This window comes from Corvus brachyrhynchos, unplaced genomic scaffold (genome assembly GCF_000691975.1).
Source record: "Corvus brachyrhynchos isolate BGI_N302 unplaced genomic scaffold, ASM69197v1 scaffold44, whole genome shotgun sequence".
In the NCBI taxonomy this organism is placed as follows: Eukaryota; Metazoa; Chordata; class Aves; order Passeriformes; family Corvidae; genus Corvus; species Corvus brachyrhynchos.
Window position 1 is genome coordinate 8322452 of NW_008238359.1, and position 13157 is coordinate 8335608.

The following is a 13157-nucleotide window of genomic DNA, read 5'->3' on the forward strand; positions in this document are numbered from 1 at the left end:
AGACAATGCTTTGAATAAGTGCTTTAGGTGTGATGGTAGGAGTTTGATCTGTGGCTGAGAAGCAATCTTTGGCTGCATAAGACTGATAGTAGGTAGATTATATTTCCAGCTTTACTAAGACTCATTCAAATCACAAAAAGGAATGTTGAGAAGCTGGAAAGCATTCAGAAAATCCGCAAAACTGAAATAAGAGTTGAGGTCCAAACTTTGCAGTGACTCATTTATTTAGCTATCAAAAGATTGTTAAAAATTACTAGAGAAAACAAAGTTTTGTCTATCTCAGGCTAGTTCTGTAGCAAGGCAGGGAACTGACATCGAGAAATTACTCACTTAGAGCTGGGATTGAATGCCCATCACTAGACATCTTAAGATCACTCTGATCTCAAATCTGTCTGTTCTTAAACAGGCCTCCATCTGTATCTCTGAAAGATACGCTGTCGTTCAGGTCGAAGTTACAGAACTGACAGTATACCCAGGAAAGCTGTTTGGTCTGTGGTAAACAAAAAGCCAGTCAATGTGGTCAAAATTAATTCCTTCTATGATTAAAAAAAAATTATTATTCATGTAGATAAGAAATTAAAAGTCTGAGAGATACAAAATTCCCCTTGGTGTTGAGCAGATCCTGTTTGGAAACCTCCCGGAGTATTGGAGTATGTCTGCCTTGTGGAGCACCATGGCAGCACTCCTGCCCTGGTCAGCCAGGTCTGCAGCTGAACTTTGATAGGAACCACTGAGGGAGAGATGGGTGATTTATAGGCACTAATCCATCATTTTCAGTTTTTATTTCTTATTTTAACACCTGCTTCTTTTCTTTCCGAAGTCATATTTTTAATCAAGGGACCATTTCATTTTTTTTGACTGCAATACTGAAAGCATGAGACTTCAACAATATTACTCCAGAACACTTTCTGAGGGAATTTAGCATTTGCAAAGGAATTACTCATCATACACTCTGTAGGAAGAAATAAATTTTCTTCCAAATTGCCAATGAAGTTGTTTTTAATTTTTCTTTTTCTTTTCCTTCTTTCTTGTTTGCTCTGATTTCAAGAGCCAGAGGTGTTTTTGACATTAGATCACTGCTTTGACGTGGTTTCTTCACAGGGGACTAATTTTAGGGGACAATAGAGTTTATCATGCGAAGGGGAATTACTCATTGCTTAGAGAAACTAAGCAAAAGAGAAAAACTTCAAATTGTCAAAAGCACTCACTAGAAACTCAAACTACAAATGTTTTAGATAACTGAAAGAGATCTTCCATGTTCCTGCACAGATAGATTAGAAAGGACAGTGGATACACTTTTGGCAGCACACAAGACAACAGTTGTAGGGGCTTTCAGGGCTTTCAGCTAGGTCACCAAATTAGAATATGTGTTGTAGTGATACAACAATGACCTCTTGAGATTTATTATAGGGAAAACCTCTGTGTCGGGTGTTCCTGCTGCATCCCACAGGACTACTGTGGTAACTGCTGTGTGAGTGCTTACAAAGACACTGCCACAGCCACCTGGTCCTCAACAGCAGAAGCCAGTGACTGAGTTTTGCATAGGGCTACAGCAAGTTAGGGACATATGTTTCACTGAATTTAAGGGTTTGCTTCTTGAAGAACTCAGTGTTAATATGAGTTTTCAGGATTTGGGAGAGGATCATTTAGCATGCGTGTCTTGATAAGCATTTGAAGTCTTGCAGATAATGCAGAGATACACATCCTGGTTCTGTGATGGTCCTGAGAAACTGAACAAAATCCAAGCTGTGTATTTTAAGTTAATGCTCTATAATTGACTGTAACCATGTCAGCATATCTCAGCTGACCTTTCAGCTGTCTTCCAGAATGTTGTCAACACACCTTTCCAGTTGGGAAGCAATGTGTAGTAATTTAAAACTCTTACAAAAGCGTAGTCAAGTTCCTGGTATGTGAAGGGCAGCACTGAAATAACGTACATTGATTTAATCATCTCAAACTTATCCCAGTCAAAACAATGTCTCCCATGAAATGTTGTTCTGCTGGTTAGCTGCCTCAGTGACAATTAAAAGTACCCTTCTCCCTATTGATTTAGGGCCCTTCTGAATTCTCCTCCATGTAATAGAATCACATCAAAGGCCAAAGATGAGCAAATGGTACTCCTACTTCTTTCCTTATTTGTCAGGAAATCACTGAACTTTCATAATTTCCTGCTAGCTAGAGCACTGAGCAATCTGACAGGCAAACAGCAAGTCTCCGCCAGCCAGGGGAGCAGCAAGGCAGAAGATGTCTGTTCTGTCCAGCAGTCAGATATCTCCATGCTTACTTGAGTGTTTTTGTTCTTGCTGTTATCAATATTCTTGTATCTTTTTTTCCTGAAAGGCTGGCCCTTTCATCAGTGTGTATTTGAATTGTTGTCCTTTTTCTAACCTTTGCTTTCCTGTCTGGATGAAGAGGCAGAAGAATATATCCACAAAGTAGAACAAGATGCATAGAAAAATTAGCTCAGGGAAACCACATTGAGGCTGTGTATAAAAAGGGAGCTTTAACTAAAATAAAGTTCAAGGAGGAAACAAGAGTCAAGTTGAAGAAGCTGTTTTCTCTGCGGTGTTTTGGCTGGTTGGAGATTCTGGGCATGACCTGGGTGAGTCACAGTAGTGGGGGCTGCTCTGTAACAACCAGGGTAGTGATGCTGGCGTTGGTGTGGGTCCAATGCTCAAACAGAAGTTGTCTCAGCAGCCAACTGCCTGTATATGCCCTTTCCTTTGCTTTCTGATGCCTGGTTCCCTCCCACGTGCTTCCATCTGTGCAGGTCCCTCTAACGAACAGCGTCTGCACCACCACCTATTGCAATCTCATTGCTGTTGCTCACACCAAGTGGATTCTTCTAGTCTTCAGACTCATGGTGTCAATTATAGCATGGCTTTCTCTCAGGGCAGGATCCCAGGACACCTGCTTTTGTCCTATAAACTATTTTCAAAGCTAAGCTACTTTGATTGTCTGAGCACAGAGAGGAGCAAATTGCCTGGGAGACGCTGCTCCGGATGTGATAAGATGGTGCTATCAGGAGCCAGCATGCCTGTGGTGACTGTGATAAGCAGAGGCATTCCTCCTCCCTACACTCTTTTTGCCTGAGGAGATCATGTGGCTTGTTATTCCAGATGAATATGTTGGATTATTTCCTAAAGCATGGGGTGGCAAAGCCTCTGTCCTGCGAATGCAGGGCAAGCAAAAGCTGGATAACTCTGCAGTGGGGCTGATTATGGAACTGCTGCTGGCTGTACAGGTGCTTTTCATCTTTTGCCCTCTCCCAATTCCTGCCTGTAACATAAAAATGTTACTCCTCAAAGAAGTTACTGTAGTTTGGGGTTTTTTTAACTTTCTCTGAAAGCAGATTAGAGTGGCTAAAGCACCCTCTAGTGCCCACGGAAACTACCCCAATTCAAAGTGCATCGTGAGCCGTAAATAAGCGGCATTTGAAAACATAATTTGTGAATTAGGTTAGAATGCAATTGAATATCACATTGGAGAAGAGAAGCATGGCAGAAATGTTTGTGCATGGTCACAACAGAAATGAAGGAACTTGGATGCCAGACCAACATGGGCTTCATAACTATACTGGTAGTGATTTCCTGAAAACCTATGAACATTTTGTACACATGGGCTTTGGATTTTCATTCAGTTAAAGTGGACAGTTCGTGAGATCCCTTATTACCAATCATTTTTCTCATTTTCCTCTTTGGATATATAGAGTTTTGCAATGCAAAAGTTCAATATTCAGGGAAAAAGAAAAAAAAAGAAGTATGTGAAACTGAAAATAAAATGTAATCTTTATTGGAAGGAGCAATTTCTGATAAGAAGAGAAATACTCCTGAGAGCAATAGGAGTTCTGATGACAGATGCTGATCACCAAGAAAACCTCGTTTATTATCTTGACATGTCATTTTGGTGCTCTTAATATCTTTAATCATTTTCAAGCAAGAACAAGAATCCAAAATAACTGAACAGCTGCCTGGTTCCATTTTTCTTGATATGGAAATGAAATCTTTGCTTTTACTCCAACTCCCTGGATAAATACTTTTTTTAATGGATTTTATTTCGTTCTAGTCCTCCTGGTGTATATGTGAAAGCAATTGTGTGTATAAATACACAGAGCAGCTGTAGCCATATTGGATAATAGGCCTATAATTAGTTCTCCGATTTAAAGCCTAATAGTTTATTCCACAACTGTTGTGATGCATTTTTATTAATATTGCAATAATTTTGCTGCCCTTTTGCTAAGTTACGTACCATTGTCTCCCAAAATAAATGGAGCACTTACAGTATAAGGGATAATTAGAATTTAGCTCAGTATGGAAATACTTAACTCTCAATAATCCAACTCCATCTATTTACAACAGGAACTTAGGAACAAAATACTAATAGGAACATGGATTAAAACTCAAGTTCCTTTGTACCACTTTATTGAAAGCACACAAACCAAACCATGGGGTGAAACTACACATTTAATCAGGGCTTTAAACATCTCAGGTTTCTTGACGAGATTTCTCGTGACCCTAGATAAGGTCAATAAGTGAAAATTTGTTTCCTGTAAAGGTAAACATGTTTTGTAGTGGGCCAGGATTGCCCAATTGTGAATTGATATCTGAATTTCCTAGAATTTCCCCAGGAGTTCTACGGTTACAGATTTGCTGCACTTCTAAGTGATGAGCTTATTGCTTTAGTTAGTAACAACACCAGGGAAATGGAAGACAGCAAGTATGATGCCAAATTTGATAGTTAGCTCCAGGTAACTACAGGCCCATAAGATTGACCACTGCATTAAGCAAATAACTCAAAACAGTGACAGAGAATAGAATTAGAGGAGAGTTGGCATCGATTTGGTTGGTAGAAGTAATCTGTCACAAATCTACTTGAATTCTTTGGAGAAGTCAGTGAGGATGTTTTAACGAGTATCTGGTGAATGTGCTGTACCTAGTGTCTTTTAAAAACTTCCGGTGTGGTCCTACAAGAAAAAAATCATCAAAGAAATTAAGGTAATGTGCAAAGCCAGATCCCTCGGGGGAAAACCTGGTTAAAACATCAGAAATAAAAGATAAGAGGCCATGAGTTTTAATATCACGGAGTTAAAAATTAATTTTAGAAGGCTCTGTGATAGAATCTGGGCAGTTCAACATATTCACAAACTATTCACAAAAGTGTTGTACCAAAGTGTGCAAATAATGTAAAATTATTCAGGATAGTCAAAATTTTAGATGACTACAAACACTTGCAGAAATGTCAGATCAAATTTTATGTTGATAAATGATAGGTACTGCGCATTGCAAAAAATAACTCTAATTGTGTATAGTGGGTTCTAATGATGCATTTTTATTCAGAAAATAAATCTTGGAGTCATTGTCAGGAGTCATTGTGAAAATGAGGTTTCTTCTGAGAACATCAACTTAATGCTTAGATGTTGTTCCAAAGCAATTTGTATTGGGAATTATTAGGGAAGCAATTGAAAATTCAGGTAAAAATATACTTCTTTCTAAATCAATAAAGCACCCTTGTGTGTTTTTGTGGTCTTCTATCTCACATAGGCCATAGCTGAACTGCAGAAAGGGCAGAAAAGGACATCAATAGCAGTATTCCACCATACAGGAAGGTGTATTTTAAGATATTGCATCTTAGAGAGAAATATCAAAATGTTTTATGATAAAGACCTGGAAACACTAGGAAAACATGGAACACTTGTACAGATAACATGCCTAGGAAACAATTATTCACTGCTTTTCCTAAGACAGAATTAGAGGGACTCCATGAAATTCTTAAGCAATGATTTTGAAACAAATGGAAAGCAGTACTTTATATAGAGTAACTTGAGAAAAGTTTGATTTAAAAAGTTATGGAGTCTAAAATGCAATTGGTGCTTACAGTAGAAACAGAATCATATGAAGTTTATAAAGCAAATGTTTTACAGATCCCTTGATGGCTATTTAACTGAAATTGTTTAAAGGAAATCTCTGGTTCAGGTATTTCCTAGGAGAGTTCCCCAGTCCTCTTTACTAGTAAGGATCACTACATACTTTGAGTTATCCTATTTCTTATGTTCTTTCTCTAAGCATATTGTGCTAGTTACCTTCATAGACAGGATATATGGGCTGTTAGTGTCACCCTGTGTTCTTACACTCTAAATTTGCTATGTTATGGAGCACAAAACTCAGTACTCCTTTATAATGTAAGTTGGCAGTATTCACTTAATTTGTATCAATTTCTCTTCAAGAAGCACCAGCTTTTTGGTTTAGCTAAGTGATCTGACTTCAGGTTACCTTCTGTCATATGACATTTGTCTCGCACAAGATTAATTACATTACTACAGTTGAAATCCCAACCCTATTTTTGAACCATGCTCTTGGAATTAGAGGCTGATATGCTCAGTGTTCAACTAAGTGTTTTAGGGTGCTTAACAACTGTCTGGGTGATCAGCTCTGATCTGACTATTAGGCCCTGTAAAACTGTTTGTACTGATGTTCATTTACATTAATTTCCATTACTGTCTTCATCTGCCATCATGTTCTTGGGAAAGGTTCATCTGAAGTTCAGACATACAGTTCCTGGGTGTGACTGACCTGGTTGGCATGCTGCCAGAATAAATTACAGCTTTCACTGGTTAAATGGATTCAAGAGCAGCTGTCAGAGCTGCAGAAACACCAGGTCATTGAGGCGGCTGGACGTCAGCTATATGCACTTGTGCAAAGAGAAGGGATTGTTTTTTTGAAGGAAGAAAGGAAACATCAGGCCACCGAACTACAGATACACGGCAAAGCGGGTCTGAACCAGGCACTCAGCAGTGGATGTCTGGCTTCCTGAAGCTCTTGTTATTCAGGGAAAAAGGATCAGATACAGCTTACTGGAAGCTGTACAGAAAGCACCTGCATGTGTTATCTGTATCCACACACACATAAACATATATACATGCAAACAAGCATGTACATCGAGATTTGGAATACCATGTGCCTTTAGAGACCAGGCTAGTTAAAACTGCATGCAAATAAACTTAACTGCCACTGGAAAAAAAACCAAACACCTCAAAAAACCCCTGAGCTTAGGGGCTTGGTTTGCTGCTTGATACCCTGAGCCCATGAGCTGTACCTGTCCAGTAGCTACCTGTGTGACCAGAAAAATCTGTGTGCAGATTATTCTTCAGACTTTCTGAAGCTACCTCTGAGGCATAGTGTGGTTACAAAAGCTTTCAGCCCATGCTGAGAGCTCAGAAAATCAGACTTAAAGTGAGGCATCCTAAACACAGGCAGCCAAAATTATTGTTTTTTTAAAAGAAACTAAAACCATCATAATAGCTGCTTAAAGCATAGTAAGGAATTTAAAAGATTTCTGCTTATGGATGAAAATCTTCTCTGCATTGATAGCTAAAAATGTGTTAAAAGGCCTTTCTGTATTAACACCCACAGTAAATGAATAGGACAAATTGCACTTCCTTACTAGCATTCCAATCTGGAGACGATGACTAAGAAATATTCATAATTCATAGCTATGACATCAAACCAGTGAATATTGTGTTTCTAGCCTTTACACTGTGAGTGGCAATCTCAGTCCCTGGGAACAGGTTATATTTTTGCATGGAGTGGAACTTCTGCACATCGTATGCAGCAAACCAATCTGATCTCCTTCCTTCTATGACAGCGTTACCTGCCTAGTGAATGAGGGAAATGCTGTGGATGTTGTCTACCTAGACTTTATTACAGTCTTTGAAAATGTCCCTAGTAGCATTGTCCTGGAGAAACTGGCTGCTCATGGCTTGGACAGGCGCACTCTTTGCTGGGTAAAAAACTGGCTGGATTTTGGAGCCCAGAGAGTGGTGGTAGCTGAAGTTACATCCATCTGGTGGCTGGTCACAAGCGGGGTTCCCCAGGACTCCATCAGTATTGAGGACAGTTCTGTTTATTACACTACTGCATCATTGCCCCTCCCTTCGCCTCTTTTGTTAACAATCTCTGAAAGGTGTCATTGTTCCCATGGTAATCAGCAATGCCCATAAAGCAGGTCCAATTCAGGCCCATTTTAAGGCATACTCTGTGGTTAGTTTTTCTTGCTTCTTGGTTCTTGGTATTTTCATTGCTCAGTGTCAAGGTGTTATGAATCAGTCTGTAAATGTATGAAGTACTGAGGCACCTTGTTTAGTCAGTGGAGAGAATGCTTTAACTCACTCTTAAGAAGTACCAGAATGTTTTCAGTGAGTGTACAGGGTAGCTAAGTGCTTCCCTTTGGCACTCTGGATTTTTGAACAGTGCAATAGCCAAGTTAGCTACCACAGGTATTTAGGTCTGGAAACTGCTCCTACTTCCCTTTTACACTTTTCTTGTTTACAGATGGGTCAAGGAGAGAAGAAAAGAGTGTGTATTTCCTCTTTATCCCCTAAGGGAACAAATATTCTCTGTGTTTACATGAATGCAAGTGTCTGTCATCACCCAATAATGATGTTTAAGCTGTTGCTGAATTTCATGTAAGTTTTTCAAAGAGGTACAGGGCTAAACCTGAAATAAATGCTATTTATAGTCAACTGTTCTTGATAAACAAGAACAAAATTAACTGCAATCTCACATCTTTTTCTGATGTCTCATGTATGAGTGACAAGTGCTAAGTACCTATGATCATCAAGCAAGAAAAAAAAAATTTTAAACCTGAGGATTTCTTAAAAATAAGAAAGTGAAGCATTGTTTAGGAGGCCAGTTGTCTATAATCTCACTTCAAGTTTTTCCTAAAAATGTGGATTCAGCACAAACTTCTGATTTCTTTGTTGTCTAGGATAAGACTATTTCCCTGTGAGGCCCCTTAGGTTCCACATTAAGAGAAATAAAAGGATGGAACATGAGACAGAAAAGACAAAAAGCAAAGTGAAATTTTAGACACTGCAACTACCATATCCAGTCACTGCTATTGGGGATGGGTACAAGAAGGCCACTCCTCTGCATTCAAGTAGAGTCTGATTTCAAGCATCTGCTTTGACATTTAAGTAGATGAATCATTATATGCAACGACTACCTGGAGGCAGGGATGCACTTCATTGTTTTTTTTCTCCTGGCAGCACACTATATTCTAAAATATAAGGATGTTTAAAGATTTTGTGTCAGTGGATCCTGCTTATTTAAAAACAAACCAAGAATCTTTCTTTTTCAAGTTTGTTTATGAGAAGATCATAAACTGAGACCCTTCAGTTACCTCACCATCCTTCCTTGATGAGAAACAGATGAGCTTCAGCAATTGCTAATTGTTTTTAAAGAATATGAACCCCAAATCCAAAATGTTTGACAGAGACAGCTGAAAAACTGAACTGAAGCTGACATTGTTAATACAGGCTTGTACTTCTGCAGTACTCATGAGGGGGGAAGGGAAGGAAGAGCGAATATGCAGATATATGTCATTCAGAATGCAGACACAACAGGTGGCTTACAGCTGATTGTTGACTCACAGATGTAAAACTAGGAGTTTTACAGTATAGCAGTATATACTCATGGCTGAACTGAACCACTTAGATGCCATTTTGACCCCTCAAAGAGTAATGCTGGCACTACAGTCAGACAAAATTCTCATTTCTTAGGTGGTACTTGCACATCCATCTCATACCCATTTCTCTCTAAGGAAACTGCTAAAAGGAAACAAAAACTTTACTTTCAGGGAGCACTTAATGGAAGAATGTCGAATACGTAGTGAAAGAAGACTCTCTCAACTTGGTGTCGGAAGTGTATGTGTGAAATTAGAGCCTAAATGTATTGGGTGGGATGGCAGGCAGGGAAGAAGGCAGAAAGGAGTGGGAAAGCATGGAGAGAAAAGTAACTATGCCAGGAAATCAGCTTCTATTCTAGATTTAATAAAAATGATGATGACTTGCACCAACTTGAAATAACACTGGAAACAAGAAGGAAAATCCCCAACTAGAAAGTTCTAAATGTAAGATTTGTTGCTCTGATTTGTTATGGGGTAAGAGGAAGAGGCAGAAACTTTCACAAGGTTCTTGGACAACATCATCCAGGCAAAGGGTGAATCAGACAACAGGAGGTTGCATGATCACATACCCACAGCAGAATATTAAATAACCTGGATTTAGTCTTACCACACAGAGGCTCAGGCAGAAGGCTTACAGGGATGTCTCTTCTTCCAGCTACAGAGCACCTGCCCCTAAATGCCTAAACTGGAACAGCTATGTGTAGGAAAAATAGAACACAAAATCTATCAAAGCACACTGAGAATTTTGGCTCCTCTACAGCTAAACTGCCAAGAGACTGCCAAGACTTGTTTGAAAGATACTGTCTGAATATATTGTATATTAAAAGGTATGAATGACTCAGAGGTGTTTCACCTGCTGCACAGAGTAACCCAACAAATGGGGAAAACATTCACTTTTACTAGATAAACCAAGTCTGTGACCTGGAAAACATTAAGGCTAAATGCCCTCCACTAACTCAGGACTACTCCAGTGGGAAAAGAAACCCTCTCAGTGTGGGATGTTACAGAAAAATAATGGCAATTCTAGATAAACCAATCCGCTTCCTCACCACACACTGGACAAGAAGAAGAGACAGAAGCAGCAAAACACTGGGATCCAAACCAAAGCAAACCACCATATTGAAGAAAATCCGCCAGTAAAACTTGTGGGGGTCTCTGTTTGAGTAGGTTTCCAGGCTATTGCCCTGGGGGTGGCAATAGCAGTTCATCACCAAGGCCTTCCCTGTCTGCTGGAAAGTGCCCTGGAAGTAAATCAAAGATGGAATAAATTAAGATAATGCTGTGATTGACTTCAATATCACACATATATACTAATAAGGAGGTGAAAAATTCCCATAGCATTTTGTTGGTACCCTGATCTGCCATAGCTATCAGGTCTCAGAGAGAAATAAAACTATGCCTTATATTCACAGCAAACTGCACAAACTGCAACTCCTGTTTGTACACTGATAATCACCCTTGTGAGAATGAGAAGTTACTGGAGGGTATCAAAGGGGCCATCACAGGGAAAAGAGCAAAATGTTTCAGGAACCAAAGTGTCTTTGTCTGTGCCGTTTTCAGAATAACAAGCTCAGGTTTCCTGGAATGAATTTGTGCATTTTCCTTAGAAATGGACACTTAGTCATCACCACTTAGTTACCACCAGATCATGGCCTGTCAAACAGTAAATCTGCATTGGGCAGTTACAATTGCTAAAGGTCTATTAAATAACATGGTGGAAAGAAAAATAAATGTACTACAGTGGCACTTCTTAACAGAGAACTCTCTCTCCAGAGGCTTCCATAATAGACAGGCATTTGGTTCAAGATACAACCCTATATTCAAGCGCATAACCCATGGGGTGCTTGCAGCAGACAAGAAGACATACACAGATTAATGCTGTTTATGATAGACAAGCAAAGGATCTCCCAGAATACCAGTTTAGTCCCTCTGCCAGGATGAAATTACTCCTTGAAGAAAAAAACAACCATTTTGTTTACTCCTATATTAAATTCCTATTATTACTGTAAATGACATTTGTCTTTCCCATTTCTTGGGGGAACCTGAAATAATGAGAAATTCATTCCCTCCACCTGGAAGCAGAAAAATATATCACCTTTAAACACATTGTCTGTGGTCTGTCCTGGCAGCTTGGACTTTATGCTATGGATGCAATTTTCATACAATGAACAGTCAAATCCTCATTCATGTCACAACACAAAGCTGGCTTTGTATGTTGCCCAAATACATTTCCAAGACTCATCACAAAAGCAAAATAGAAACACAGGCATGAAGGACCATCAAGACAAGCTGAGAGGTCCTAAGCAGGATATGGATGGGTCACAGGTACTTAGTGATCCATCATAAGATTCCAGCAGAAGAAACTAAGCCAAGGCGAAGAGCCAAATGCTAAGTACCCCTGCCTGTGCTGCCTGTCCTGTGTAAGGACTACAGATCTTTGCTACAGCCTCAGGGCATGGCATATGCAGGAAGAACTAAGAAAGAACAGTCTGTCAACTGCACAGGTGAACTTCCAACTCTGAGACTCCCTGATAAAGGAATCCTCAACAGGAAAGAGCACATAAGCTTCTTCACTTGGGCCGAGAGAGAGGCCCTGTGTGTCCCTCACAGTAGAAACTCCACCCTCATTAGTAATTTTTTATAGAAAAAGGCTGTGGTAGATCACTGCTCATGCAGGGCTTCCATGAATGCCTCCAAGTCAGGCTTCCCAATATGCCTTTTGAGCAGACTTCTGAAAGCATTACATTTAGGGACAACCTCTGGGCGCAAGGAATAAATCCTAAATCTTGTCTTGTCCTGCTTTTCTTTTTCCATGTGGGCTCGAGGAGTGAAAAATTGCAGTTAACTTTTAATGTAAAGTCTTAGAAGCCTGTCTTTTTAGATAGACTTTTAGTCCAGTTCATCAGGCGAGTGAGAACTTTATCAGCACATGGCTTATAGAAGTGCCTTAAGCAATACTGTTGTCAGCATCTCACAGACTTGTTAGAGCATCAGTTCCTTATCAAATTCTATTTTCCAATAGGAGTCTCTTCTTATGTCATTAAACTAACACTTTAATCTTCTGGTGAAGGCTTTCTTTTGATACCAAAAGTAATAAAAAACATAGAGGAAAAACCTTCCCCTGGATTAATGGATTCACCATGATTTTCCTAATCCCCTGGTTATGAATATTTTGATCAAATAATCAATTAAATCATATTAAAGGGTTATCTATAATTCTAAGTAGAAAATTGTGAAGTATAAGGTATAGAAATATAAGGAGTGCTGTGTAACCATAGAAACCTCACCAAGAAGTTACTCGACCCTTATGTTTCGGTCAAGAAACTGTGGAGACAATCGCACTCACCAATTACGCTGCTTGGAAACCCTCTACCCATCCGATCTTGATTTTAATATCAAGGATTCTGAAGAGTAGACCTCAGCATAAATAGTCAATGACTGTTTTAGGATGTGAATATTGATGAAGTTATTAACTATTGGAACCAATCAATGTAAAGATTAAATTTAAGAGTGGGCATAGTATGCGTAGTGTGTAAAAGAACTTGGGTAACAATGATTTAGCAGAAAAAGTATGTAAAAGGGGTGGGTTTTTTTGTTGAGTGGGACACATTTCAGAGGAGCTCTCTCCTGTGTCCCCGGCACCCCCAATAAAGAAGTGTCTGCTTATTCACACTGAATTGGTATTGGATAAGTTT